Source organism: Pleurodeles waltl, chromosome 8 (assembly GCF_031143425.1).
Source record: "Pleurodeles waltl isolate 20211129_DDA chromosome 8, aPleWal1.hap1.20221129, whole genome shotgun sequence".
Taxonomy (NCBI): domain Eukaryota; kingdom Metazoa; phylum Chordata; class Amphibia; order Caudata; family Salamandridae; genus Pleurodeles; species Pleurodeles waltl.
The window spans coordinates 261,788,362-261,813,800 of NC_090447.1; positions in this window are offsets into that span (position 1 = coordinate 261,788,362).

Consider the following 25,439-nt stretch of genomic DNA (forward strand, 5'->3'; position numbering starts at 1 on the left):
AATAACCTTACTTTGTTAATCATTTCCCTTAGTATTTAAATTCAGTAGAATCACCTTCTCTAGGGATGTGAATGATTCCAAGTTTGAGAGCTTGATGACTGAAGCAGATGCATAAATAATTGAGCACCAGTTAGAGTCGATAAAGCCATTACCCCAAGGAAAATTGAGGTAGTATCAGAAAGTGGGTTAATAATTTGACAAAGGAGGACCCTTGCCACCTTAATAAACACATTCCAGTTAGATCTCAGCAACAATCATAGTAAAAATTTGCTCAACCCCTTAAAGACATGTGTTAGAACGTTGATCTCTGAGTGGCAAAGATATGCACCCTTTCCAAATAGGGACCACAAACCTACTCAGGGTAAGTCACAATACAACCTAAATTATCCTGCGTTCACTCTCTGGTAGCTTGGCACAGAGCAGATAGGCTTAATTTAGAAGTCAAAGTGTAAAGTATTTGTGCATTAACTCATATAGTAACACAGTGAAAACACCACAAAAAGTACTCCAAACCAGATTGAGAAAATATAAATTATTTATCTGAATAAAATAACTCCAGGACGACAAAAATCCAAAATGTACAAGTCAAGATATCACTCTTTAAAGGTTTAAGTAGGTCTTAATCCATAGGAATCAATTGATGTAGCTCTTTAGCACAAAGTACCTGGGATGCGTCAAAATAACAAAGCTGCGTACCACAGAGGAGGTGAGGCGTCAGAAAATAAAGAGATGCATTTTTTTTTGCGGCCCAGCAGAGGTAATGCATCGATTCTTTCCTTGTTAGAAGATGATGCATCAGTTTCCGGTCATGCAGGCTTAGTTCCTCACTGCAGTGAGGTGACAAATTTACGCCCAGGGATGATGCCTGGAAAATCCAAATATGCTGTGATGATGAAACAGGCGCTGTATCAATTCTGCAAGCACTGTATTGGTTTTTCAGTTGTGAGACAGCCGCTGCATCGATTCTTCAGGCATTGCATCAACGGTCCGACGCAGTGGATTTTCTCCCCTAGGTGAAGTCTTTGATGTCCCTGAGACTTCTTAACAGAAGGCAAGCCGACAAGCCCCTGGAGAGCACTTGTGGGGAGAAGGCAAAGTCAAAGTCCTTCTGGTAGAGTCAGGGAGCAGCACATTTCAGGGCAACAAGCAGGAGTGCAGTCCTTGAAGAAAAGCAGTCCAGATGAGTCCTTTGGCCACCATTGCAGTCCTTCTGACAGAGTCCAGTTGTAGGTCCAGAAATGCCTTATTTTAGGGAGTCACAGACCCAGCATAGATACCCAAATGTGCATTTGAAGTGGAGGAGACTTCAAAGAGTGGTTTTGAAGTACACCAGTTCCCCTTTCTACCCCGTCCTGTTTGCAAGGAAATCTGTGAGGGGTTATCAGTCCTTTGTGTGGGGTCAGGCAATTAGCCTTTGAAGAGTATGTGAGAGCCCCTCCACCCTTCCTGCCCAGGAAGACCCATCATTATGTAGATGCAGCTGAGTGTCCTATGTTTATGGCTGTCCGGGTGGATGCACAAGGGGAGTTGTCAACCAGAACAGACTAGATGTGAATGGAAGACAGGCTGTAAGGCACAGAGAGCAGTAAGTGTAGAGAAATGCCTACTTTCTAAAAGTGGCATTTCTGAAATGGTAATGTTAAATCCAACTTCACCAGTAAGCAGGGTTTGGCGCTAGCATTCCAACCATACCAAATATGACAATACCACTCCTCTCAGATAATAAATTATCACAGAAAGGTATGTGAGGGAATTCGCAATACTGGCCTATGGCAGGAACAGGCTCCACAATAGTGAAAAACAACTTTTGGTGTTTTCACTATCAGGACATGTAAAACCTAAAAGTTAATGTCATGCCTATTATTTACATAGCGCCCTGCCATGTGGGCTACCTATGGGTAAATTATATGTAATAAAAGGGGAGTTTAAGGCTTGGCAATTATTTTTAAGTGCCAAGTTGAAGTGGCAGTGAAACTGCACACAGTGCAATGGCACTCCTGGGACATGGTTAAGGGGCTACGTATTTGCATGCCACAATCAGTGCTGCAGGCCCACTAGTAGCCTTTAATTTACAGGCCCCGGGCACATCTAATGTACTTTACTAGGGCTTTATAGGTAAATTATATATGCCAATTGGGTAGGAGCCAATGTTCCCATGTTTAGGGGGGAAGAGAACAAATACTTTTGTCCTGGTCAGCAGTGATAAAGTGTGCAGAGGCCTAGAACCAGCAAGAATAGGATCAGAAAAATGGAGGGAGGAAGGCATAAGGTTGGGGGAAATCATCCTAAGGCTGTCAGGTCTAACAATATAGTACAAGCAGCAGGGAATTCCCAGAGAAAACTGTGTTGTAGTCAAACCATAATTTTAAATTCAAGAAAAGCAAAAACAGCACAAATAAATTCTCGATACGGTTTTAAAAGGAGAGAAAACTTTAATGAATGAAAGGCACCAAAATGATTTAAATCATATTAGAGAATTAATAGATAAGATATGCAAAAATGTTTATGTTAAAGTGCACCTAGAAAAAGTAAAGTGCTAATATAAAGTCTCAATTTACAGTTGACCAAGACCTAAGAGTGATTTCAGGCTGACTACTATGGAGCCGAGGTCAGATGTACAAAGTGCAACAATACTGAGGCACTCATTGATCGAATATCAGTTACCATAAAAAAAAAATGTGTTTCATCATTTGAATATTGAGAGTGTGGTTATATAGGAACTTATGATGAGAGGACAATGGTTATGAATCAATGGAACTATAAATATTGAGAATTTGTGTATCAACTTTTGTTTGTGAAGATATTTTCTTTTTGTGTAAAAGTATGGTATAACGGATCATGAAAAAAAAAATCAATAAAATAACATCAGATATAAGATCTCTGGGGTTTGGAATATCATTGTTACTGCCTCTCTCTAATTTGGCTGAATGTTTAACATTTGCACAGAATTCAAAATAGGAACTGCTGAAATTTTTTTGATGGTAACTGATATTCGATCAACGAATGCCTCAGTATTGTTGTATTTTTAATTGATTGTTTAGTCCAATCAATGTAGGGGTTTTAGGGTGTATTCCCCTCTGTAGTGCACCGTTGGAGGTTTACATATTGTATCATTGTAATTGAATACTTGGTGCGCCATCACTCCCTTAAATACACCCTTGTCTGGTAATATACAGATGGACAAAGTGGGTCACTTCATTCATAGTTATTGCTTTCTGACTTAGCCCGCTTTTGGAAGTGAATGTACCTCAGCTGGGTATGTTCCAAGGATGCAGCTGGTGAGGGTCCCTTGGAGTCAGATTCATCATCGTTGAGCTCCACCTGAGGCCAGTGGTTTTGATGCAAAACAGGATAAGCAGGATATATCTAGATGTGATAGTCATTGCATGATTTTATCTTCAGACTTATTCACTTTTTTGTTATAAAAGTCTACCATGGGGAGCAAGGGTGGATGTTATGAGGCCTGATGCCAGGTATGTTTGTGGTGCTGTGCTGAATCAGTTTTGAGTATGACAAAAATCTTCCAGTAAGACGTACCTATGTTCTTTGCTTGTCTCATTTGTGCTATTTCTGGGCACCCCTCAGCACTTTACCTTGGTCTAAGCCCCACTTTTCTCTAGATGCTGGAAAAGTTGTTTTATGGTGACTTGTGTACACCCCGGTTCTTAGGCATCAGGTGTCCCTCCAGCAGTGGCCATGCTTGATCCAGTCTTCTGTGGTCAGTTGGGACCTCTTGGAGTGAGGAGTCCTTCAGAATTTTGTGTAGCACACATGACAGCCACCTAAGCCTTAGAGAACAGTTCTAGTCCATGAGTGCCTGCAGGAGTCAGCTGTTCTTCAATCCTCCTTCATCTAGCAGGGCCTTCGTCAGATGTAATCTTCCCGGGTCCAGGAATGTTCTGAGGAGGAATCCGTGAGGTACCAGTCCTATACTGTGTACTAGTCAGCGATTGGAGATTTTTTTTCTTTTGTAATCCTGTCTATATTCTTTTACCATAGCCATCTCCTTTTGCAGCAATTCATGTTTCATTTACTTCAAAATTCCTAGAAGCCCTGAAAGCAAAATGGCTAACCTCTTCTTCCATCAACAGAGGCTCTCCCTAAATCACCCACTCCTATATTTAAATGAGGTATTTTTCCTCAGTCTTCCCAGGAACTGTACTTCCCCTGCTTGAAATGGAAGCAGAAATTCAAGAAGTGCAGTGGGAATAAATGGAGGCAATTCTTGTAATACCAACTTGGCATCTCCAATTCAAAAGATGTAGTGTAAAGGCTGCTCTTTGTTCTATCAGCTCTTCCTGTCCCTAGATGTTTGACTGTTTTTAAGTCACCATTTGGTGACAACCCCTGTCTTTTCCTGCCCAGTGGTCAAGCCATTGGCCCCTGAAGAGCTGGACCATTAACTCTAGAGCTAGGAGTGTGATTTAGATCTCTGAAGGTGAGATGAATGGCATGGCTGCTTCTAAAGCAGTTTTATCTCAGCCAGCATAAAGTACATTTTTAAAGTTACTTTTCCAATGATGTTATCAAAAATCTGATTTAGTATTAAATTCGATTTTGGAAACTAAGGGCCTCATTACGATCCTTGCGGTGGGTGATAAAGTGGCAATAATACTGCCAACAGGCTGGCTGTAACTAGTTATGACCATAGCGGTGATATTTCCAAAAGACAGCCAATGTACAACACCGACAGCCAGGGTGGAAACAACAGTCACCACGGAGGTAGCCGCCTACAGCTAGGCAGAAGACAAAGTTCTGCCCACCATATTATGACCCTTCAATCCGCCACGTTTTCCGGCCGGCACCAACGCCATCAATAGCCTGGCAGAAACAGAGCACAGAAGTCGTAGGACTCACCATTGAAGACCAAGGGCAGAACCATGCCGCCATGGAACCCGAATTGCATGATTCCCGATGATCTTCTACGTCATGCTCCACTACAAACACCAACGCCAGCGAAGACGACGATGGTGAGCACAGCCGCCTAGCACACAAGGGAGGGGGGAGGAAAACGAGAGTGACACACACACGCACACCATACACACAACCAGCTGCACAAGAAAAACAATTGTCCCCGATATCGGCTGAATAATGCAAGGACAACAGGAACTGACTATAGTGATTGTTATAAGATCAACATCAAAAATAATAAGTTGATGTGGCAATGAAACAGATATGTACAAATGTACAAAAAAGGGACACTGCCCAGTCCATGGTTCACAGGGGCCACAGGGCAAAGTCCAAGGCCCCACTCAATTCCTGCACCAATATAGAGAGAACACTGCAGGGACTACGCTGCGGGCAGGGTCTTTACCTTTGCTCACAAATATGATAACATCAACCATGATAACAGGGCAGAAAAGACATCAGTATCTGCAGCACCAACCACTTCTAACATTACGACTAGCGATACCGATCTGTCGAGTTGCTCCAGTGGTGCGAGCGACGAGGCTACCGGTTCTATACAATATCATATGAACATGGCCCACAGTAAATCTACTTTTTTATTAGAAATGGAAAGATTTCGCAGAGGTCAAAAACACAACAGATTGACACAGGCAACACATGTAAGAGAACCAGAAGGGGACAGAGAAAAAGGGGCAGGATCAACAAACAACAGGATAGGCATGACCACAAGATCAGCCATACGCAATATGAAAAATTAACAACACATATGGCCCACAGTAATGATTTATGTGTCATGAATTTATCAGATAAGGTACTAGATGATCAACAATTGAGTGTTCTCAAGAAGGGTCTAGGATTTGTACCTATGTCATTTCCTGATTTTACAGAGATGCATATTGATCTGTTTAAATTTGTACGAAAATGTAAATTGTTAAAATTTTTCCATCACAAACAGCAACCTTCCATCAACAATACCAACACGGACACATGTGATTTCTCGATTGGCGACATCAGGGACACACAGACCCTATTATCCATAGCAGGAGATGTAGATAGCACAGACGGGATTACTCCTGATGACATCTTAGCAGACTTAGGAATCACCAATTCTGCTACATGCATTAGTGGATTAAAACCTCGATCTAGGTTTACACCTATCCTCACATCTGACAATCCAATTGATGTTTTTTACAAATTGGTCACCAAAGATCTTCATAATTTGGAGTATCGATACATACTTGGGCGCAAAATGCGGGCACAAAATCTGAACCCACAAGAACAGAAGGCGTTACGCTCCTTTGACGACATCAAAGATGTGGTAATCAAAGAAGCAGACAAAGGTGGAAACATTGTCATAATGAACTGTAAGGATTATGTTGGAGAAATAAATAGACAACTCCAGGATCTGACAGCCTATTGCAAACTTTACCACAATCCCATAGGTAAAATCACTAGAGATATTGAGACCAAATTGAACTTTTGGAGAGAGAGAGGTTTCTTAACTGAGTCTGAACACAAGTATCTTTTTAATCCGATGCCAGTGTTTCCATGTATTTACAACCTTCCCAAAGTTCACAAAAAAGCACCTTTTCCTCCTGGTAGACCCATAATATCCGACATCAACTCACCCACCGAAAAACTTTCTGAGTTTATAGATATCTATTTACAACCATTTGTATCTAACTTACCGTCGCACATAAAAGACACCACACATCTCCTCAGTCTGATTGCAGATTACGAATGGATGGAAGGTCACATTTTAGCAACATTGGATGTCACCTCATTATATACTTGTATACCAAAAGAGGCAGGCATGGCCGCTATCCAACATTTTTTTAACAAAAGAGAAGCAACATTTCTGGCACATTCCGATATGCTGATTGACTTGATTAATCTAGTCATGGACAACAATGTTTTCCTGCACGAGGGTACTTGGTATAGACAAAAACAGGGGGTGGCAATGGGGGCCAAATTTTCACCCTCGTTCGCCAACCTGTACATGGGCTACTACGAACATTATCACCTATGGACCAATGGTCCACCAGAGCTTACACAACACATCCTGTATTAGGGCAGGTACATCGATGATGTACTCCTTTTTTGGTCTAGTGATCTAACCACTTTAGAGACATTTACAAAATACCTCAATGTCAACCAATACAACATACATTTCACTAGCTGTGCTAGCTCAACAAGTGTTGACTTCTTAGATCTGACACTGTACACTGAAAACAACCGCATATGCTCCAAGTTATTCAGGAAAGCAACAGCCTCAAACTCCATTTTACATGCTTGCTCTGCATATCCACGTTCCCAAATTCAAGCAATCCCCTATGGGGAGGCTGTGCGAATCAGACGGAACTGCCAAGATGATTTGGAATTTAATAAGCAGCTTGATGCATTAGAACACTGCTTCCTTAACAGAGGTTACTCTAAGAAACTTTTGAGCACCACACGGGAAAGGATTCTTAAGACCAACAGAACATCTCTGCTTCACAAGAAACCACAAAAGCAGAGCGATAAAAAGAGGGCTCCAGCTTTTATCACTACTTACACTTGTGCCAGTGCAGATATTTTCAAGATTCTCAATCGCAACTGGCACATCCTACTATCTGATGAAACCCTACAGAAAGATCTTAATAAAAGACCAGACATGATCCATCGTAGAGTGCGCACACTGAGAGACAAATTGTGTCATAGCTTTTTACCAAGTGTCACTAATGATAGTTGGTTATCCGCACCACCAGTGGGTTTCTACAAATGCGGTCGGTGCAATATATGTGAGCATGCTCTGGATAAGACAAAGGAATTCTGTTACAACACCAAAACAACACATAAGATCAAACAATTCAAGAATTGTAACACTAAGTTTACTGTCTATTGCATCATTTGCATCTGCAAAAAAATCTATGTAGGCAGCACAATCAGGCCATTCAAAGAAAGACTGCAAGAACACATCCGGGCGATTAGAAATAATAACAGTGACTACCCGTTTGCAGTTCATTTCAACCTTGCACACCCTTTGCACGAGAAACTAGACATACAAACACATGGTATTGCCACCCTGGGTAAGTGTCCTAGAGGAGGCAACAAAACTCTGCTTTTGAGACAACTTGAGAGCAGATGGATTGTCAAATTACGTGCAGTAGAAGCAGGTCTCAACTCTGACAAAGACCTTCATGTTTTTCTTTAAAGTAATCAATTTGCTAAAGTGGATATGTTTCACATTTTTACTTTATTTTGATAATATAGACATTTCCATGATAAAGAAAGTAAGGGCAAAATGTACTATGTTTTTCAATGTTGCCTGTATCTGATGGTACCTTGTTGTAATCTACACATGTTGGAAAAATGACCTTATTTGTGCATTAATAATACTTTGTGTATTATATGTCTTTATGTATTTAGATATATATTTTTCTTTTCTTCTTTTCGGGATGACATGCGTTCAGGGTATCCTGTACTCTTTCCTATGCCTTTGAATACAAATCTGTATCATTACTGACCTTTCACTTGATTTTATTTACTTGGTCTACGTCTATGGTGTGGGCTTTTCTCTTTATCACTCTGCTCAAATCCCCTTTCCAAGATGGTGGTTTGTGTGTTCCCTGGTTGTTTAGTCCGTCTTCTATTTCCAATCTTACAATTTCCGGTTCCGATTTGGATTTAAATGCAAATCCCGGTCGAACGCACGCCTTTGATGCGACGCTGTTCGTTTACATCTCAGCCGGGAGGACAACAAGAGGTATTTGTGCTTCCTGCCTACACTCTATACAAACGGGGGATTTAGGATAACATGCTGTTTTTCGATACAGCGGTTAGCGATAGATCTAATTTATTCTTTACCGCCATGGCAAGAACCCCGATATTGGCGTATGACCTGTTCTTCCTCAGGTTCGTTTTTATGTGTTTTGTATCTAGAACAAACGCGGTAGTCGCCATAATGTTTCCCCGTGTTCTAAGACGCCCGTTTTGTCAAAACTTATCACTCTCTAATTGCACCAAAAAAATGCCTCATTTAAGTCTGTTTGCATTAGGGTAGGTTTATAAAAGATAGAAGCGCTTTGCCCTGTAGTCGGGTAGCATTAGTGTATATGACATGAAGGAATAATACGGTATATAGTATATATCGTTTTCAAATAACAACTCTTTTCTCCCATTGGAGAAATGTTAAAAAGCGTTATGGACATCACCTTATGACCAAACTTGGTTGTTACTAGGTTCTTGCTAACTTATTAAGGAGCTGCCCCGTTTTTACGTTATCGCGTTTGTGTGTTCTTTGGTCTTTATACAATGGGCTTTGTCTTTTTCCAATTTTGTGCAGACTTACTATGGTCTCTGGCTCTCCACATGACCTATGCCTTAACCTCGTTATTGATCGATCGTACATCTTTGAAACTATTTGAAGTTCCAATATAAAATTAATTTCTACATTGTTTAAGGTATGTTCTACCTCTGTTTCCCCTCACTGGGGTTTTCTTCATCTTTGCTGCATGCTGTTCAGGTATATACAATAAGTTTGTTTCACACAATGTACTTTCATTCACTTTCTGGTTTTCACACGGTGTTCTATCTCTTGGATCCCCTTGGTCGTTATCAACACGGACAGTTTCGGTTCCTTTTGGTGATATCCAAGATCGGGTGTACATTCACCTCATATACACATATTGTGTAATAAAGGGGGCTTTTCTCCTTTTTATTATATAATGTTTCCAACATACCATACACTGATGGTGCGTGGCCTCTTTCCTTCAATCTTAATCTTAATTCTAAATTTCATTTAACACGTTTCGGCATGTCTTATTAGCCAAGTATTAACAACTTGTGAGCTTTACACATTTTCATTTTCCTATGTTTACAGCCTTGAGAAAGTCAAGGGTGACGAAACACGTGTCGGCTGTTTTCTCTCAACTATGGAAATTGTTATTGGCTTCCAATTCAATTGTCGAATGTATCCTATTGGATCAGGGCATGTACTTCCCTGATAAAACAAGGAATAAAGGACTTTCATCATAAAAATCAGAGAAGTGCCGTGGTTTCCTTCTTACTGCAGGGACATCAGTTGGCAAATATGCAAGCACCTCAGGGGCAGAGAGCACCTCAGCTGGATGTGGAAACAAGACCACTGGTTCTGGAGGGGGCAACATGCCCTGTGCTTGGTCTTGGGGAGTGCAAGGCCACAGTCTCTTGAGTGTGTGAATACCCCACTGGTTCTGGAGGGGGCAACATGCCCTGTGCTTGGTCCTGGGGAGTGCAAAGTCACAGTCTCTCATGTGGGTGAATACCTCACTGATTCTGGAGGAGGCAACATGCCCTGTGCTTGGTCCTGGGGAGTGCAAGGCCACAGTCTATCGAGTGGGTGTCTTACCCACTTGTTCTGGAGGGGGCAACATTCCCTGTGATTGGTCCTGGGGAGTGCAAGGCCACAGTCTCTCGAGTGGGTGTCTTGCCCACTGGTTCTGGAGGGGGAACATGCCCTGTGCTTGGTCCTGGAGAGTGCCAGGCCACAGTCTCTCGAGTGGGTGAATACCTGACTGGTTGTGGAGGGGGCAACATGCCCTGTGCTTGGTCCTGGGGAGTGCAAGGCCACAGTCTCTCGAGTGGGTGTCTTGCCCACTGGTTCTGGAGGGGGCAACATGCCCTGGGCTTGGTCCTGGGGAGTGCAAGTGCACAGTCTCTCGAGTGGGTGAATACCCCACTTGTTCTGGAGGGGGCGACACGCCCTGTGCCTGGTCCCGGGGAGTGCACCGGCGGTTATGACTACACTTTGGTGGTGGTGGTGGTAGGCTCCTGCTCAGCCCCTGCACCCTCCGATGGCTGCACTGTGGTGGTGGTTGGGGGAGGCTCCTGTTAAGCTCCTGCACCCTCCGATGGCTGCACTGTGGTGGTGGTGGTTGTGGGAGCCTCCTGCTCAGCCCCTGCATTCTCTAATGGCTGCACAACCATGGCTGTTGGTGGGGGCTCTGTGACAGCTGCTGGTGCAGGCTCCTTCCCCTTCTCTGCAGCTACTGCAGGCTCCTTCCCCTTCTTGGTGGCTGGTGCAGGCATCTTTTGATGGGCTCTGACCTGCAAAGGCAATACAGACAGGAGAACACCATTGGACAAACAGTCCAGCCTATCACACAAATGGCTCCCCATACCTGTTTGCATCGTCATTGGCACAGACATAGCCCAGCACACAATGTGTACTCTACCAAGAGGACATCCCCCCTTACACTATGCCTTCCCACACAACTCCATGCATTCATGCCACATGCATCGTGCCCACAGTGTACTCACCTGTTGGTCTGGAGGCCCATACAGCAGTCCGTACTGGGGTGGGACCCCATCCACCAGTCTCTCCAATTCCTCAGAAGTGAAGGCTGGGGCCCTTTCACCGATCACACGGGCCATGGTAGGTTCCAGACACAGGTCACAGCAGCACATGCAGTGTAGGTCCTCTCCTGTGAAAGGTCAGGAAACAAATGAGAAATCAGATAAAAAATGGCGGTCACGTCCGCGGCGGTGCATACCGTCACCGCCGGCGTAGATCACCATTGCCCACTGTACCCCATAGGGGCCAATTATAACCAATGAGGAGTTGCAAGGCGGTTCACAACTGCCTACTGCAACGGCTCACAACGTCAGCGGCATTACCTCACTTCAACCTGTCCTTTCACACAGGACAGGCGGACGCCATTTCGGGGGGGGGGAACAGGCTTATGGAATAATGCTGCATCACAGGATAAATAAACACATACTTTACACATTTAACTGTCCCATAACATGTTTACAGAATGCGGACTACTGTTGTGGATCCATTGTTCAGTTTGTGACAGCCTCTTCACTCTTTTGTCCCTTAGATACCTACTGCTGCAGATGAATAGGAGATGGAGACATACCCCGTGTACAGACCCCTGGTGGACTTGGCTACACTGGAGGACAAGCACATTATCCTTACCTATAGACTGCACAGGGCCACAATCACAGAGCTCTGTGCCCAATTGGAGCCTGACCTGATATCTGCTATCCGTCAGCCTACTGGGATACCCGCTCTTGTGCAAGTGCTATCAGTTTTCCATTTCCTGCCAACTGGTTCTTTCCAAGTGACAGTGGGCTTGGCAGCAGGAATGTCACACCCAATGTTCTCAAATGTGCTGACAAGAGTGTTGTCTACCCTGATAAAACACACGTGCAACTACATTGCATTCCCCCAGGTTGAGGATTTGGCCACAGTGAAGGCCGGGTTTTATGCAATAAGACATATCGCCAATATAATTGGGGTGATTGACGGAACACATATTGCATTTGCCACCCCCGCCAGAATGAACAGGTGTTCAGGAATCGTAAGAGTTTCCACTCCATGAATGTGCAGATGGTGTGCTTGACAGACCAGTACATCTCCTGAGTCAATGCTAAGTATACTGGGTCGCTGCATTATGCCTTTGTCCTGAGGAATAGGATCATCCCAAATGTAGTGGCCCAACTACAGAGGCACAGGTCATGGCTTATTGGTGAGCCATGGTTCCCACCCAGTATATGTTGGTGAATGTCTATCGTGTGGGCTATAGAGGATAGTGTGTGGCTAAATGTTGTCCCTCAATATTTGCTGGTAACTCTGGTTACCCAAACCTATCATGGCTGCTGACCCTTGTGAGGAATGCCAGCACAAGGGCAGATGAACGTTATAATGAGGCACATGTGCGAATCAGAAGGATCATTGAAAGGACCTTTGGCCTCCTGAAGGGCCAGGTTCCGGTGCCTCCATCTGACAGGTGAATCCCTGTGCTACACACCGAAGAAGGTCTGCCAGATAGTCATGGCATGCTGCATGTTGCACAACCTGGAGATGCCCTTGTGGCAGCAGTGGACCCTGTGGACAGTGAGGATGAGGAGACAGACGATGAGGATGTGGACAACAGAACATCTGTGATCCGTCAGTACTTCCAATGACACACAGGTGAGACAGTGCAACTTTCCATTTCAATGACTTTAGTTGTATTCTGTGTTGCATTGGCATGCTGTTATTTACCACTTCTATGCCCACTTACTGTTACCTCTCTGTTGGACTTTTTGCCTTACGCAGGGTCATCCCCAGTCTTTTTGCCTCCTTCCTCCTGGTTTTTCTGACCTCTCGCTGTTGGCTCTAGGACTCTGAGCACTTTATCACTGCTGACCAGTGCTAAAGTGCAGGTGCTCTCCCATCTAAAGTTGGTATGATTGGCTTATACCTAATTGGCATATTTAATTTACCTATAAGTCCCTTGTACAGTGGTATCTCTATACCCAGGGCCTGTAAATTAAATAATACTAGTGGGCCTGCAGCGCTGCTTGTGCCACCCACTGAAGTAGACTTTCAAACCTGTCTCAGGCCTGCTAGCGCAGGGCCTGTGTGCACAGTTTTCTGCCACAGGGACCTGGTATGATTGGCTTATACCTAATTGGCATATTTAATTTACCTATAAGTCCCTTGTACAGTGGTATCTCTATACCCAGGGCCTGTAAATTAAATACTACTAGTGGGCCTGCAGAGCTGCTTGCGCCACCCACTGAAGTAGACTTTCAAACCTGTCTCAGGCCTGCTAGCGCAGGGCCTGTGTGCACAATTTTCTGCCACAGGGACCTGGCATCTAAACTTACTTGCCAGGCCCAGAGCTCCCCTTTTACTACATGTAAGTCACCCCTAAGGTACGCCCTAGCTAGCCCTATGGGTATGGTGCCATGTATGTAGAAAGGCAGGACATGTGCCATATTGCATGGCCTGTCCAAGTAGTGACAAACAGCCTAACTTGGTGTCTCACTGCTGTGAGTGCAGCCTTCTCATAGGATTGCATTAGAGATGCCCATCCTTATGTGTAAGGGGTATTGTCTGATTTATGAGGGGTAGCGTAGGCGTGTTTGGTATGGTTGTGATGGTGATAATAAATACTGCTTACCGGTGTGGGTGTATTTTTTATTACTATCACAGAAATGCCACTTCTACAAAGTGCGCATTAATCTGTGCTTATGACTATGGTGTTTTGCAGCTTGACTCCAATCCACGTCTGGGCAGAGTGACAGTTGGGGCTTTGTGCATACTTTTCAGACAGCCTGTAACAGGGAGGGTGGAGGTGTCACAGAGGTGCATCTGCATACTGAATAATCTTCCTGGGCTGAGAGAAGGGAGAGGCGGGGCACACCTGCATTTGTAAAGGCTGTGCCCTGGCCTCACACAATAGGGTCGTTAACCCCCCACTGATGTTTGGAGCCTGTGCTGAAAGGAGAGAGGGGGCACTCCCAGAACCAGTTGTAACTGGCTGGAACCTCCTCTCCCTACCATTGTAAAACACTGTAAGAACTGACTATAAGTACAGGGGAATTTTCCCCACAATTTGGGGACTCTTGGAATCATCTTGGAACTGGACACCAAAGGCTGAAAGGACTCACCAGGAACCGCCATGGAATGCTGCTGCTGTGCTGACCTGTGACTTGTCTGGTCACTGTGAAGGACTTTCCACTTGCTGCCTTTCCCTTGTGCTGGCCTGTAGCTGGGCCCTCCACCTGAGGACCTTGTCTTAAGATTCTGCTCCCCAGGGGCAGGGTGCTGTGGCCCCTGACCCCTGCATCCATTTCTTCACGAGGGGTGCTTCTCCGTGGTTGCGGCTGCCATAGCGCTGATTGCAGCGCGCTTATGGAGCCTTGGGAGCTCGTAGGCTCCTTGCTGCATTGTGCCCCTTTAAATAAGATCACTGCAGCGGCCCGGGAAGCTGGAAGAACACTCGCGCACCGCATCGGGTGCAGGCTAGTGTCTGCTCGGGCCCTGGAGGGGTCCGATCTTCTTATGGCTTCACGGCAGGACCAGGGGAAGGCACGGGGAGTGCCCCCTGGCCTCTGCGTTAGGAGCAGGACGCTCCTTTTCTGTTGTTAGGTAAAACGTGCATTATTGTGGGCCCCCCCCTTGGTGGAAGGGCCAGTGGAGGCCCGGGGGGCCCCCAGAGATCATGGGTCCCGGGAGGGGCCTGTCATTAAACCGGAGGGGGTGCGTGGTGCCCCCATCCTGCCCTAAGTTGTTTTTGCTGGCTTTGGCCCCCCTCGTGAGGGCCGGTTGAGGCCCTGGGGGGCCCCCAGTAATCACGGTCCCCAGAGGGGCCTGTCTATAAAAGAGAGGAGGTGCATGTCGCCCTCCTCTGACCCCAGAGTATAAGGGAGGCCCCCGTTTTGCGCATAGGAGCACCGGGGGCCCCATTGTTCGCCTTCTAGGCACTGGAGGTGCCTTCATCCAACCAGGTACTGTTTAAAGGACCAATATAGTTGCAATCCAAAGTTCTTTCTAAAGACTTTTGTTTGATTCATGTATTACCTACCTGCGTTTGATGTTTTTACCTAGGTGTATGCAAATGTTCCTTTTACGGACATGCTTGCTAATATGTTTTTCTAACTTGCCACATGTTTTCTAATATTCCTACTATGGGCATTTTATGATATTCTTATGACAAGTGCTGTGATGTAATAACGTGTTTTCCTGACTACTGTTTATGTTGCAGAATACTGAGTAACCTGTGTGTTATGTGTGACTACTGCTAGGTTGCAGAGTAACTAATGTGTAACATTCTGGCAACTGCTAAGGTAGCAGGATAGTACTGATATGTGATGTTTGGTCTGATAATTGCCTTGTGTACAATACAGTAAATTTTTATATAATCTGGTGTTGTGTTTCCTTTGTGGTGGGGATATTGCGTCACGGGTGTTGTGTGTGTTGTGCAAGCGCTTTACACATTGCCTCCGGGTTAAGCCTGACTGCTCGTGCCAAGCTACCAAGGGGGTGAGCAGGGGTTATCTTGGACGTATAACTCCCTTGCTCTGACTAGAATGGGTAAGTTCTGCATGGCTGAGGTGCATACCCTAGCCAACCAGAAACCCCATTTCTAACACTCTGGCTATTCACTTTGCAGATGTTGGTGATTTGTCAAATAACCCTGGTGTGATCACAACAGCCAGCTACAGGTCACTGATTATATGCTCATTCTATTTACAGTTCATTTGTATTGGTTGTACCTGTTTCAATCAATACATATTTGAAATAAATGACATACTTTATATCAAAGAGTGTTTATTATAGTACTAATATATAGAGGGTAAAGTGCAATGGGATGGGGGTATGATGGAGGAAAGCCCAGGGTGTTGTTATAGCCTGTTTTTGGCACAGGTGCAGTGTCCAAGGGGACATAGGAAAAGGAGCAATGGCAGGTCAAGTTGGACAAGGTGACTGAGTGGGACACAAGGGGGACAATCAGGAGAGTCTCATTTCCTGGTGGGGATCTTGGCGAGTGTCTCTGGCTTCTGTCTGGATTGAAGGGAACGTTTGTGGGGTGGTTCACCTTCTGCAGGGGGAGGGGTGCTGGTGGCCTGTTGGTCCTGTGGTGGGGCCTCCTGGCCACTAGCGGCAGTGGAAGTGGAAGTCTGTTCAGATGACTGGCTGGTGGCAGGGGCCCGCTGGTGTGACACGGCCTCCCTCATAATATTGGCCATGTCTGCTAGCACCCCTGATATGGAGATCAGGGTGTTGTTGATGGCCTTCAAGTCCTCCCTGACCCCCTGATACTGTCCCTCTTGCAGCCACCTGTTCTCCTGCACATTGTTTGGGATCTGGTCCATCGTGTCCTGGGAATGTTGATAGGCTCCCAGGATGTCAGAGAATGCCTCCTGGAGAGTCAGTTCCCTTCTCCTGTCCTCCCCCTGGCACACAGCAGTCCTCCCAGTGTCCCTGTTGGCCTGTGCCTCTGTCCCCTAAACAGTGTGCCCACTGCCACTGACCCCAGGTCCCTGATTGTCTTGTATGCAAGGTGTGGCCTGGGGTCCCTGTACAGGTGGGCACACAGCTGATTGATGTGTCCTGGGTACAGAGGTGTGGGTACGCTGGGTAGGTGTTGTAGTGTTGTTTCCTGATAGGGGAGGCTCTGTGGTGGTCAGTGACTGGCTTTGGGTAACCAGCTGTCCAGTGGTCCCCGATGGGCCAGGTAGATCGTCCAGATCCTGAAGACCAGAGTTACTGTTATCACAGTGGGCCTCTTCTGTTGGGGGACTGGATAGTGCTGGCACCTCCTCTCCAGTGACATTGGCTGTGTGGATGTAAATTATGTATTATGCTTCATGTGTATGACATATTGTACATCCCTGGCTTCCCCTCCATGGTTAGTGTTGCCCTGTCAGCTTTTACTTGTGTACATTGGTGTATGGTGGAATGGTGAGTTTCCCTATCCTGTGCATGCTTTGGTGATGAGTGTCCATGCAGGGCTGTGAGAGGTGTCCATGCATTGGTACAGCATGCAGGGATTGGCATTGGGATTAGTGAGATGTGATGGTGGAGAGTGTGGGATGGAGAGGAGTGATGGGAGTGAGGGTGAGGGTATGTGATGGCATGCAGGTATTGAGGGTGATAATTGCTGAAAGTTGACTTACCATAGTCCTAGTCCTCCTCCAACTCTGGCTGGGCTCTCAGGATGCAGTATTGCCAGTACCTGCTCCTCCCATGCTGTGAGCTGTGGGGGAGGAGGTGGGGGTCCGCCGCCAGTCCTCTGGATAGCGAGCTGGTGTCTTGCTGCTATGGAACATACCTTCCCCCGTAGGTCGTTCCACCTCTTTCTGATGTCAAACCTTGTTCTGGGGTTTGGTCCCACGGTGTTGACCCTATCCACGATTCTCCGCCATAGCTCCATCTTCCTGGAAACTGCTAGTGCTGCATCTGTGCTCCAAATAGCTGTGGCTCTACCCTGATGATTTCCTCCACCATGACCCTTAACTCCTCCTCAGTGAAACGGGGGTGCCTTTGTGGTGGCATGGGTGTTATGTGATGTGTGTTGGTGAGGGTGTGTTGGGTAATGTGTTGGTGTGTATGAAGTGGGGTACGTGATGGATGTATGGGTGTATGTGGTGTGTGTATCTAGTTGTGGCAGTGGTCTTGGTGTCAGTCTCCTGCCAATGATTTGTATTCGTAAGGGGTTGTGGGTACTGTGGGTTTGTGTTTTATAGTGGTGTGGGTGTGTGGGTGTGGTATGTGTATGGGTGTCAGGTGTGTGTTGCTTGTATTGTCCAATGTGGTGTTGTTTTGTCTGTGGATGTCCATTGTGGACGCGGCGGTATGTACTGCCAATGGTTTACCGCCATTGAATGTTCGCCATGGTGATTCGTGGGTCATTATGTGATGGTCGTTGTTCTGTTGGCGTACCAGTGTGGGTTTTGATACCACCACTTTATCACTGACCTTTGGTCTGGCTGATTTGTGTATGTTGCTATATTCTTTCAGATTGGTGCGTGTGTGTCATGATACGATGAACGGATTTCCGCTGTGGCGGTGATAAGTTGGTGACCGTCAGCGTGGCGGTAAGCTGAATTTACCACTAGAGTCATAATGAGGGTCTAAGTGTACACATAACTTTGATCATTGAAGAGGTCATTTACGGATTTTAATTATATCTAGGTCTGTGTTTGGAGAATCTAGCTTAACCTGCACAGTAAAAACAGCTTTTGGATATTTAGTTACTGTGAGGGCACGTTATTTCAAATAACTAGTTGTGCACTTTTTACATATTTAGCACCCATCACAGTAATTTGTACAAGCCACATTTTCATGGTTACTTACTAATATTTAATAATAATATATTTTGTACATGGCAAAGGCACATTTCCTTTTCATGTGTCAATGCAGTGTTTTAAATTGCAGCCCAGACACAGCACAGTGGTGCTCCTGGGAACCGTATTTGTTTCATGTATGTGAATAGTTCATTGATACACTGCAGATTTAACTTTGATACCTTGGCTGCATATTATGCACCATCTATCACAGCCTTAGTTGAAAGTTAAGTGAACCAAAATATGTAATTCTGGTGCATAGTATGAAGTTCATTCACAACCTACATTATTTGTATTTTTGGTACTATAATAGTACTACTAACATACTACAAACCTACCAGTATTACTTTCCACCGCTCCTAACTTTTCTATGTGGAGATTCTCATACCTATAAGTTTAGTACTTAGTAGTAAAGGTGGATGAGACCAGTGTTGCTGGAAAAAGAGACACACTTTCTTCTAAATGGGGGGGAGCTGGGAATGGTTAGGCAAGGGTTTAGGGAAGGACGTGTACCCACTTACAAAAGAGTAAGCCCATTGCTAGTCACACCCTGTGCTTCTAAAGTTATCAGAGCCAAAAGAGACCTGAAACCGTAATAAAATATTCCAGTTCAAAGTGGAGTAAGTCCAGTACCTTACATGGTCAATCACTGGCACTGCATCACCCTCCCATAGAAATTAATGGATGTAGGGACTTAAAATTAAACTTCATAGGAAATAATGAAAGTTTACGTTAAATTATTTAAAATAGTTAAAAGAAATGTATACAATTTAATGTTCAAAAATCTAAAAATAACAATATTATTACTAAGCCATAAATACATTTACTTTGATTAATTCTATGGATCACCTTTAATGAATATTAATACATAGTAAACATTGTTCTTTTACTTTAGGTGGGAATTTATTTTTTATTGAAACTTCAGCAAAGTAACTTTAATTTAATGTTATATATATTTATCTTCATAACAGATTGAATTCAAAATTAAATTGAGTGTTCTAGCGTTTTTTTCTTTAGTTGTACATTTAAAATAAATCTGTAAAATTAATTTACTTTATTATTTAACATGAAAAATATTTTTACTATTTTTTCTGAATGAAACTAAGTTTAAAACGTATCATACTTTATCATATGGAGCCTTCACATTTGAGACAGAGACATCTGTATGGTAAAGTATAGGGAAAAAAGAGTTTACTTGGAAAAAGTTAGTAACCCCTGGTACTGTAATGCCCTCCTATAAACAATAATGGAGTTAGGGTCTCAAAACAAAATCTCATAAGAAATAATATGATATTTGTAAATTACTCAAAAAAGTGCCATTAACCTTTGTTGGTAAAAGGAAGAAGTGTGTTATAAGCCCCTGAATGTATTTGGAAGCTCAATTGCTTGAAAATCTGAGTTAAGATGATTTATTTGAGCTGTGTTATTTTTGGTCCAAGGTCAGTCAGCATTTTGCATTGTGGGTCTGGGACAAACATAATAATTATATATAATAATGGCACACACAGTACACCTGAATTGTTTAATGGACGAAATAAAGCTACAATTTTATATAACTCTTTGGTGCTTGTTTTATTGACTTGGAAGCACGAAAGGTTAATTGGACTGCCTGGATTTTAGTCTGTTACCTATATATGTCTGAGTAGTGCTTTTTGACCTAAACCATAATTCTAACCTACCCTGTCAACAGGGACAGTGACTGTTTAACCCTAGGTCATTCAATAAACCTTGTAATGCAAACAATGGTTCAATAAAAAAGCTGTGTAGTGTTCAGCCTCTCATTAAGGACATTGTACTCTTTTCAGTCATGGGCCAAGAATGTAATTATTTGCATTTCATCATGGGCCAAGTAGAGAGGTGACTGTTTCTGCTTTCGTTGAAGGAGAAATGTGCGCACTTTTCAGCTATTTGCCATTCACGTAACTATGTAAGATTGTGTCATGGGTCAAGTGTTTAAGCTGTATTCAAATAAGAAGTGTCTACTTACCTGGCCGCCGGCCAAATAAATCAAAACCTCTCCTATTTACCCAGACTAACAGCATAGTAGTTCATAATCTCTGCTGTTTAGCCTGCCATAGACTAAATAGTAGGGATGATGTACAATTTGACCTGTGACCGGGTAAGTAGTCTGAAGGATGTGTTTATTTAGCTGACCATAAAGACAAAATGGACTCTAGGCATTGGTAGTATGGTGGCCATCTTTTAATGTGGATGCAGCATGTGTCAAGCATTTGAAAAAGTGCATTTAGAAATGTAAATAGTTTGTAAAAATGGAGAGTGAATTAATTAGGCTAAGGTGTTTACGATAAAAAAAAACAATTTTGAATAAAAACATTTATGTTAATTTAGTATTCAAACAGAAGCTTCAAGACATGGTTCACAGATATTTTGTGATTCAGTCAGGGAGTATTTGACTGTCAGCAAAGAATATTGAGTATGGTTTTAAAGCATGCTACATAACTGTTTTATTCACTCAGAGAATACATTGCTTTTTAATGTTCATGGTGCTCCTTTTTATGGTTATTGAGGCCTGGGCTCTTTTAGGGCTTCTTAAGGAAGACCCTGTGCTAGCTTTAGGCTTCTGTTTAAGGGAGAGTGTGCTTGATTATTAATTCAAATCTGCCAATTCAGCAGCAACCAAAAAGCAGCAGCAAGCAGAGTGTGGGATAAACAGTAGGTATTTGGTGTTTGGGGCACAGTGCTTTGTGGTACTTGTAGAAGGGAAATTGAGTGAGACACTGCGATGAGGCTTCTGTGGAATGGGGAAGAGAAAGCTGGAGATGGGTAAGTAATGCATCTGGGTAGTTCACAGGAGGTGTTCACTCTGCTGTCTGTGAATAAACACATTTTTATACTTTTCACCCAGCAGAATAGGTTTAGACATTGATGCACATTGGTCCCATATCATGAGTGGCCTCTTCAGCCACATTGACATTTTCATCACCTCCACAATGCATCTTGAGAGTGGCAGCTTTGATTTTTAACATGCTAAGCATTGTTTTAAGTGGGCAAGGTTATGTCTCTACTGGGCCCTCATCTCTGTACTTGACAGTGCTGTCTCAGCAAAAGAAATGTGAACAAAACTGTGTGATAGCCCTCGAAGTTGTACCTGACTAATGTCATTGTGGAGGGGGCACTTGGGAAGGAAGCAGCAGGTGGAGGCTGAAAGTAGGAGAATAAGGTGAAGAGGTGGACCACTAGGAGGATTATGATGACCAGAGCCACAAGGACATTTAAAACCAGGCCCAGGGAAACCTAATCTATGAGGACTAGGAACAAATAGATCATGAGGAACAGGCAAAAGGGAAAACAGCACTAGGGTTACCTGGACCAGGGTAAGAAAGATCAGGAGGGCAGGGGAGTGTGGGGCAGGGGTATCATGGATCCAGTGGACAAGGGACCAAAGGAACCGAAGGACCAGAGACTGAAGGGACAGAAGGCCCTGGACCATAATGATAAGAAGGGCTATGAGGGCCTGTATGCACTGATCAGGCCCAGAGGGACAAGTACAGCAGGGGCCAGGAGTAGCAGACCCAAGTAGATACACCAAAGGGGATCAATACCAGGAGACCAATGGAGAGAAGGATCAGAGACAGGATGGCTAAGACCTCAGACATCAGATCAAGGAGGACCAAAAGGCGAGAAGCAAAAGGACCAGGACAAGAAAGACCACAACCAAAAAGGACCAAGGCCAGGAGGGCCTGAAGACTTTAGATTTGAAAGACCAGGGGGTTTTAAAGACAAGAAACTCTAGATCTAGTGAAACTAGGATCAGAAGGTCTAGGAGTGTCAGACTCAGGGGGATCTTAAACAAGGGTGGCAAGAACTGCATAAGCCAGGATGAACCACAGCATGGGAATTAGAAGGACCAATGCCAGGGGGATGAGGAAGACCAGAATCAATAGAACCATTATTTGGAGAAGGATGATAGAGGGTAAGATGGACAATAACAAGTTGGAATAAGCAAACTAGGGGAACAGGAGGACTAGCATGAGTAGAATAAGGCAGGGTGACCAGGGACTAGGAGGGCTAGGGAAACCAAGGCTATAGGAATTAGCATCAGAAGACCAAATACATGAGGACCAGACAAAGGAGTACCAGAATTAAGACCAGAGCTACATGGACCAAATTGAACAAGATCAGAAGTTTTAGGAACATAAGGACTCGATAAACCAGTGAAGCTGGACCAGGAGTACTGGTGGATAAGAATTAGGATGAGGAGGATGGAAAGGTCCAGTACTGGGAGCTTGTGAAAGAGAGGACCCAAGATCTAACCGACTAGGAGCAGGAGTGAATGAGAATGACGACCAGTCACACCATTACCAGGAAGTACAGATAGAGGAAGTTCTTAGACTAGGTTGAACGGGTAGTCAATGAACATCAGAACTAGGAAAGGTTAGGATGATCTGTGCCAAGACAAGTTATTGAAGAACCATCCAGGCAAGGAGCAGGGGGATGAGTGACAGGAGGCTAAGGACCAGTTTGATGATGACTAAGAAGATCAGGACCTAAAGGGCAATGGCCAGTATGTCCGGGATACTTTGGATAAGCAGGACAGGGATTAGTAAGACCGAGGGGCAGTACCAAGAGTGCCCAGAAGACCATGCTCAGAGGGCTAGGGAAACTGAAAAGATCATGGCCAAGAGAACCAGAAACAGGGCTAAGAGGGTCATAAAGATCACGACCAAGGGAACCATAGCTTGGATTACCAAGTGAAGCAGAGCAATAATTACAACTAGCAGGACCAGGGTGAGGAGGATCAGAGGAAAGAGGGCCAACCAGCATCTGGAAGACCAAGTGGTATAGACAATGGAGGGCAGGAGGACCTGGACCTAAAAAACTAGGCTCAGGAGGGCCCTAACAAGGAGAACCTAGACCAATAAGACCTAGATGATGGCTACACTATCAGTTGGACTAAATGGATAAGGAACTGATCCAGTAGGACAAAGACAAACCAAATGAGGAGTCCAAAGACTAAGGGTGCCAGGACATGAGAAGCCAGATGGACCAGGACCTGTGGTACCGGGGCTAAGGAGTTGATTATGAGGAGAACCAAGACAAGGTGACTAGTGCCAAGAGGATAACAGAGGAACAGGGCCAGAAGGGCCATGACTGTGGGAAGCAGGACGTGCCATAATGGCCAAAAGGCAATACTAGGACAAGAAGGACCAAGATGACCAGGAAGAAGGAGACCAAGACTAAGATAGCAAGTGGATCAGATCCAGGATAACTAGGTACAGGAGAACCCTAACTACAAGGAAGAAGACCAAGGGGATAAAGGACAATTGGCACAGAATCTCAGGAAGGACAGGGGCTTTGAAAAACAAGAATAGCATGACCTTGGTAAGGAATGCCTGATAGCTGAAACCAGGGACACAGACAGTAAGAGTCAGAAGGAAAGGTTCTAAGAGGACAGGGAAACAAAGGATAAAGGGGATCAGGATGAACACAGCAAAGAGGATCTGGACCTTGTGAACTAAGACCAGGAGGACAAGAGTGAGGAGAATCAGGAAGATCAGAACCAGCGACATCAGGACCAGAATAATCATAACCTGATGTTCCAGGCCACAGGGCTAGGATCAGGATGGCCAGGAAAATGAGCACCAGGATAGCCAGGCCCAGAAGAACCAGATAAAGGACAATGACGAGTGTGTGTAGCAGCATGAGGACAGGCAGCAGGAAGACCAGGGACAAGAGGATCAGTACCAGAGCCAGGAAGGTAAGGTCCAGTCCAATGGGACCAGGGGCCAGAATAAGCAAAGAAGATGAGAGGGCCAGTACCAAGAAACTAAGAGAACCAAAGCCAGGAAGAATAAGGCAAGAGCAAGGAAGATTAGTAGGATAGGCTCCAATAGGGCCACAAATAGGACTAGGAGTGCCAGGGGGACCGTGACCATAAGACTGACACCTACAGTACCAAGTGTCAGAGTCACCAGATCCTCGGGGTCTGTGCACGTTCCCAACACGTCCACCACTGAACAGCTCCAAGACTCTGATAGATAAATCACAGAGACTGAGAGAGTTCAAGAGGGGAAGAGGGGATTAGGAAGGGAACAGCTGGGAAGGAGACCTGTAGTAAGAAAAAGGTTAGGACACACAATATGAAAATTATATCTCCTGAAATCAATACTAGACTATGATTCTAAGCCTAGTCACTCTGAAAACATGAACAATCCAAGAGTTAAGTTTAAAATGACTAAGTTTCAAGATGGCCGGATACCTGTGAGGGAATCAAGATGAATTAAATGAAAACTTTCTTATTCAAGTACTTTCCTTTATATGAGAATCAGAAAAAACATTCTGACTAAATTTTAAACCAGTCATATAAATCCTATTTTGAGAATGTATACTAGGACCATACAATATTGCATCTAGAAACTCTGGCCTTCTGTGTACTCTTAAAATGTTTCAACACAAATTGCGCATATTGCAGATATATATATATATATATATACAGTAAACACCATAAAAGGATTGTGCACCATGAATAACACAATATGGATTCAGGAAACAAATCACATAACTTGTCAACTTGAATATTACCTAATAAATATCTTAGAATAGTGGCATACAATAAACAACATGAAATAAACTCGAGGAGAGAATCGTGTGTCTTGCCGATTCGAGTGTCACCATGTAAAATATCAAGAAATGGTAGCACGCAATGAATATCAAACTCAAATCATCATTAATCGAATCGCGCGTCTTGCCGATTCGTAAAACACGATGTAAATGTCAAGAAATAACAGCTCACAGTAAATAACAAGATCAAAGTACAATGAAACGAATCGAGCTTCTTTTGCCGATTCTTAAGCCACCATGTAAATGTCAAGAAATGGTAGGGCGCAATGAACAACAAAGTTAAATCCTCATGAAATGAGTTGGACATCCTGCCAATTCGTAAAACATCATGTAAATGTCAAGAAATAGTAGCGCGCAATGGA